Source organism: Poecilia formosa, unplaced genomic scaffold, assembly GCF_000485575.1.
Source record: "Poecilia formosa unplaced genomic scaffold, Poecilia_formosa-5.1.2 Scaffold197, whole genome shotgun sequence".
In the NCBI taxonomy this organism is placed as follows: domain Eukaryota; kingdom Metazoa; phylum Chordata; class Actinopteri; order Cyprinodontiformes; family Poeciliidae; genus Poecilia; species Poecilia formosa.
The window spans coordinates 678,390-683,760 of NW_006800136.1; the positions used below are offsets into that span (position 1 = coordinate 678,390).

The window sequence follows — 5,371 nt, forward strand, 5'->3', positions numbered from 1 at the left end:
TACAGTCCGAGCAAAAACTGATGAGTTAAGACTAAATCTTTGGCAAACAAGACCGAACAAAAGCCCGTGTTTACTTTGCCGCCATGCACTGTGGGGTAAATGGTGGCAGAGTTGAAAAAAAAATCCAAAGATAACTAATTATAGAACGTCAGCAAATCGTTCATAGTGTGCCAACATGGAAACTGTGAAATCAAATTGAATTCAATATCCAATGTATTTACGCTAAGAAGTGTTTTTGTTTAAAATTAAAATAGTTGCCGCCAAAACAAATGGCATCCCTATGAATTCTTACAAAATAAATGAGTGTCATATCTTTACTGCAACCATTTATAGTCTTGTTTACTTGAGGTGCTAATAAGTTTAGAAGGAGTTGTACATTAGGATGACTGGTTAGTTACCTATGAATATGTATTTCTGAACAACCAAGAATTTAGAATCAGTTGTAACATCAGAAAACATCTGGTAGCTAATTTTATCAGCTGAAAAAACTCAGACAGTGGATGGAATCTCTTCTTCAGATAAAAAAAAAAAAATCAAAAAAATTAAAAAGCAGTTCCTCCATTTTAATTTGTGGCAAGCGGATTTCTGCCGGTAAATTACATAAAGAAGTTATGCTGTCTGTGCTAGACGAGGAAATAATAATTCAAATGATTTCTTTTGTTTGATTTGAACAAGAAATGCTTTCTAAAACCAGAAACATTTCTAGACACAAAGGGCTTTTGTCTACTAAAGTGCTTCCCATAGGTGCATGAATCAGTCTGGTGCAACATTCAAGGTGAAAACAAATATCGCAAAGCTTCAACATGAAACACACCAAATGCAAATCTATTAAAAAAAATCAGAATACTTAGAGGCGTGTCACTTTTAAGAGAATATTTAATTGGAGTAAATCTGTAATTTAAGAATCATCGGTTTAATTTCCGACTAATCCCGCTTTTAATTTTCTGCTGAGTCTCCTCATTACAGTGTCAAAGCACATTTTTATGACACCGTCCCACAGGGGAGGAGACCAGAAATTTCTCATTTGGGTCCCAGAGTAATAAAAGTCAAGTGTCCCCTCCCCTAAGCTGCTGCAATCGCACTTCCCAGCCCGTTTGTGTCTCTGGTGCAACTGATACGGTCACGAGCCTCTCTGTGGCAGTTAAAACCACAAAATGACCCATAAAAGAAACGGCGCGGTTTTACCGATTAGCTCACGCTGGCATGATATCTCAGCCTCCACAAAAATAAAAATAAAAAAAGTAGAGAATGCATGTATTTCAGCAGGTGATTTAATGCTGCTTCTGTAACCCGAGCTAAGTGATTCCTTGTGATTTCTGACGTGAAAGTAAAACTTTAAAACGTGTCACTGGATCAGACGTGCTTAACTGTTAAAAGACATGTTTCAGTTTCTCAGATAATTACTTTTTTTCACCATCACTGTTCGCCTTTGATACAGAATTCCCTGTTTTCCCAAAAGTTATTCTGTGACCTGAACTGGCCTTATATCTAATGTTCACGCAAAACCTACAGAGCACATTCAAATCTGAATACAGTTAAACAGTATTTGCACTAATAAAGAAAAAAAAACATGAAAAGAGATGAAGTGACACACACACACACACACACACACAAAAAACTCTGAAATATTAAATCCATGCCAAATATTTTGATTGGCCCTTCTTCCCAGGATTATTGCTTTTCAGCTAGACAGAACGGAAACCGTCTGGAGCAACAGGCAAGGAAGTTGTCAGAATCATAACATGTCAAACATTAATAACAGCGTGACATCTGTGTGGAGCTGCAGAGAGCCACTCTCTGCTCTCCTCCTCTCACTGGGCAGTAGCAGACACACACACACACACACACACACGCACGCACGCACGCACACACACACACACACAATAAAAAAAGGATCATCTTGTATAATCGGCAGCCGTCTGCAACGGTCGCCTCAGTTTCTCCTTACCTGCTTGGTTCTCTCTCTCTCTCTCTCTGTGTGTGTGTTTGTGTGTGTGTGTTTTCTCCTGCGCTTGCTCCGGCCATATGTGGGTGCACACGCTCACACACACACACACAACCCCTCAAACAGGAACTGATGAATCTGCACGACTTCAGCCCTGCAGCGTGCAGTGCATTATGGGGTTTCGCTCTCTCGGTCTCTCCTCTCCTCTCTCTCTGTTGGCAGTGTTAGAGGGGGATGTCCTCACCTCCTGTCTGGAAAGAGGAGGGCAAACACACACACGCGGTCACGCAAGCACGATGCAGAAGAAGACTTGTGAAGATGACTGCCGCGGCTTTGGTTACCATGGCAACAGCCTCCCTCCATCCCCCCTACTCCCTCCCCTCTTCATTTTTGCTCCTCTGATGTAGTTGAGCCTCTCTTACTTACAAGTATTCTGTTTAAATCAGGAAAGAAAGTGAAACTAAAACTTCTCTTTTTTGTCAGATAAACACACTCGTCGCGCTCCTCTCCACTTGTATTTGAGCTCTGTGTTTAGAGGTAAGCTGAGCAAGAGAGAAATGACAAAAGACTTGTGTTGACACGTTGATAACCAACTGTTGCTTCTGCCTTCTCAGATAAAGAGAGGGGATTATGGCGTAAGAGGGAGCAGAGATAGCTGCAGACTCTGTGTGTTTGTGCGCATGCAGATGCATGTGTGTGTGTGTGTGTGTGTGTGTGTCTGGGTCTGTGTGTGCAATGGCTACAGGAAGTTGGGTACAGTTTCTCCCAATGGTTTATTTCCTCTTCCTCGTCGCTCCTTCTAGTGTAGAAAGCCTGGATCCCTAGAAGAACAGGATGGTTGATCTTACATAGACTTAGCTCGGCTACCTTCTGACCATATATGGTCAGTACGTTTCCAGTGACTGTATGAAACTGACATTTCGAAAATACCTTTGCTTAATGGCAACACGCTAATTTTGAAAAATACCATTTGTTCTTTTGAGAAAACGGTTTCTGCGGCCATATTGAAATCGGTTTATTCCACAAACACTTTTTTCGTATCACACATGATCAGCAATCGGATGAAGGAGGCGACAGGAAGTAGGCATGTTTTTCAATGACTTATCTCGTGAACAAACGTATTCAAATTATCTAATAGAAACACCTCAATTGCAAATCTGTGGGGGTTTTCTTGACAATAGCGGAATATTGACAAACGGCTTGTGCGCATTTGCAATGAAAACGCATCTACCAGCTCTCAGTATCATCTCACCTTCTGGCTTTTGGGTTGGTTCAAGGAAAAGGAGACCCAGAGGGGAATGCATTTATTCCTTTTGGCACAAACGGTGGGTGGAAGGGTCGGAGATGCAAGAATGACACAAGAGTGAATGAATTACACAGAAGGCAAAGAGAGCGACTAAGAGATATAGTTGAGATATCCTCTCCCGTGTCTCCCTTGGTGACAGAGTGGGTGGGAAGCCCAGGCTGTCCTTCAGGCCTTGCGAATCACCAATACACAGCTGAACCCTACAGAGCGACTTCAAGCCTTCGACGCCAAGTCTTCCGACCCTTTTGTTTTGCTTAAAAGCTACGAGCCCACTTCCTTTCTTTCTTCCCCCGCTGAGTTTAGCAGTCTCCCACTTTCCTCCAGATGTGATCTGACCACTCAACCGGCTGTGGCTGGTTCTCTTGTTTATAACTGTAAAGACATTCGCCGTTCATGAAAACCTCACACTAAGTTTAGAAGCAAATAGGGGAAAACGTCGCATTCGCATGGCATTCCCTCTCTCCCAGTTGTTATGGGAACCGCCGGCAATTGGGCTCGCTTTCGATTCGTCGCCTAAATGGTTGGGACGAGAATTCAGCCGGAAGTCTTGGGGAAGTAGACAAATAGGAGAGTGACTAGAGGTTGTTCAAGTTTTCCAGATAATTTGGACTTGCGGACATCTACCTACTTCGAAAGGAAAACAAAACCCACTGCACTGTGTTCCCAGATATGTTTACATTCCCAGTTTTCTAAGGCCAAATTTTATTTGCGTAGTAGATAAGGTGACTTGACAAATCACTGTGATTTGCACATGGTGCTTTTCTTCATGAAATTACACATATGAAGTAGTTGAGTTACTAACCCAACTTGGATAATATTCTTTTGGATGCATAAACCAACAGTTTTTTTTGTTTTGTTTGTTTTGGTTAGTAAATGAATGTCACTTGTTTTGAGGCCTTAAGTCAGTCTGTTAACTCCACACAGACGGCCGTTTTCCATGTCATACAGTCACCTTCCTAAAATAATGAGTCATTTTTTCGTCTGTTTATGTTTTGAAAAGAAAGAAGTGCGGATTATTTATTTAGAGATTTTTGGGGCAAAATCACTTTTGGCAAAAATGACATTTCAGGATGGTTACAATATTAACTTTTGGTGTAGCTGTATTAAAGAATGTTAGCTATGCCGTCCTGAAAAACAGAAACACGAAAATCCATAATAGGTTTCACCTAAAATGCATTTTAATGCATCATAATGTAACAACACCGGGAAAAATGTTCCCGGTTCCTACTTCAAACTTAAGATTGATTTTTTTTTAAATGTTTTCTGAGGAAGACAAAATCTGAAACAGATCAAGTAAAGCAGACGTTTTCAATCTATTTTCGCTTTCTGCAGGAAGCATAAACCAGCTGGGACTCCTGTGGTCCTTGTAATGAACGGTTGCTGAATTTGAGGGACTCTGAGCAACTTGCTCAGATTTGAAAACCAGTATGATTAGTCTGCTCGTTGGGACTAATGGCAATAGCAGGTGTCCACAGGCTCCATGTGCCACATCTACTCATTAGGGATATTAACATTAACTACCTACACACACACACACACACACACACACACACACACACACACACATGCACACACAAAGACCCCCTCACTGTTCATGGAACTATTCATTAATGACATTGCAGTGGCCCTTGAGCACAACGACCATTGATTAGGCTTATGCATAATGATTGTGGTGGAACTGCTGGTGTAATTATTGCTACCTTCTGACTTCTGTTCACATGGATTTAGATTTTTAGAACCGACATGCAGTGAAGGTATAATACATCTTCCTGACATGGATAGCTGCAGTAAACCTCGACCTAAACCTAGGAGCGTTGCATGACATCTGGTCGCCCTGAACACAAATAACGTGTGGTGCTAACCACCAAAAACCAGTAATCCATTAGTTTTTTTGCTGCATCTTTTTCTTTCTCATTTGGTGGTGTAAAGTTAAGGTTCAAGAAGATAACAGACTTTAGTAGAGTTAAAATAAAGAAACAAATGAAGTGCAATGAGAAATGTAATGGTGTAATACAGAGTTAACACTCATACTATAAAGTGTTGTTAGAATCAAAGCTTCAAGTATACGTGGGAGCAAAACTGACCTAATTAAAAATAAAAGCAGAAATCTTAATGTTTCT

General features: G+C 41.0%; 1 protein-coding gene across 1 annotated transcript in view; it reads right to left on the minus strand.

Moving 5' to 3' along the window:
* The window catches only part of LOC103148065 (muscleblind-like protein 1), a 73,640-nt gene extending 71,630 nt beyond the window's left edge, over nucleotides 1-2,010 (minus strand). The window contains exon 1 of the mRNA XM_016678969.1: nucleotides 1,949-2,010. The gene's annotated coding sequence lies outside the window, so the exon portion shown is untranslated. The remainder of the gene's footprint in view (nucleotides 1-1,948) is intronic.
* Nucleotides 2,011-5,371: the final 3,361 nt, after the last annotated feature.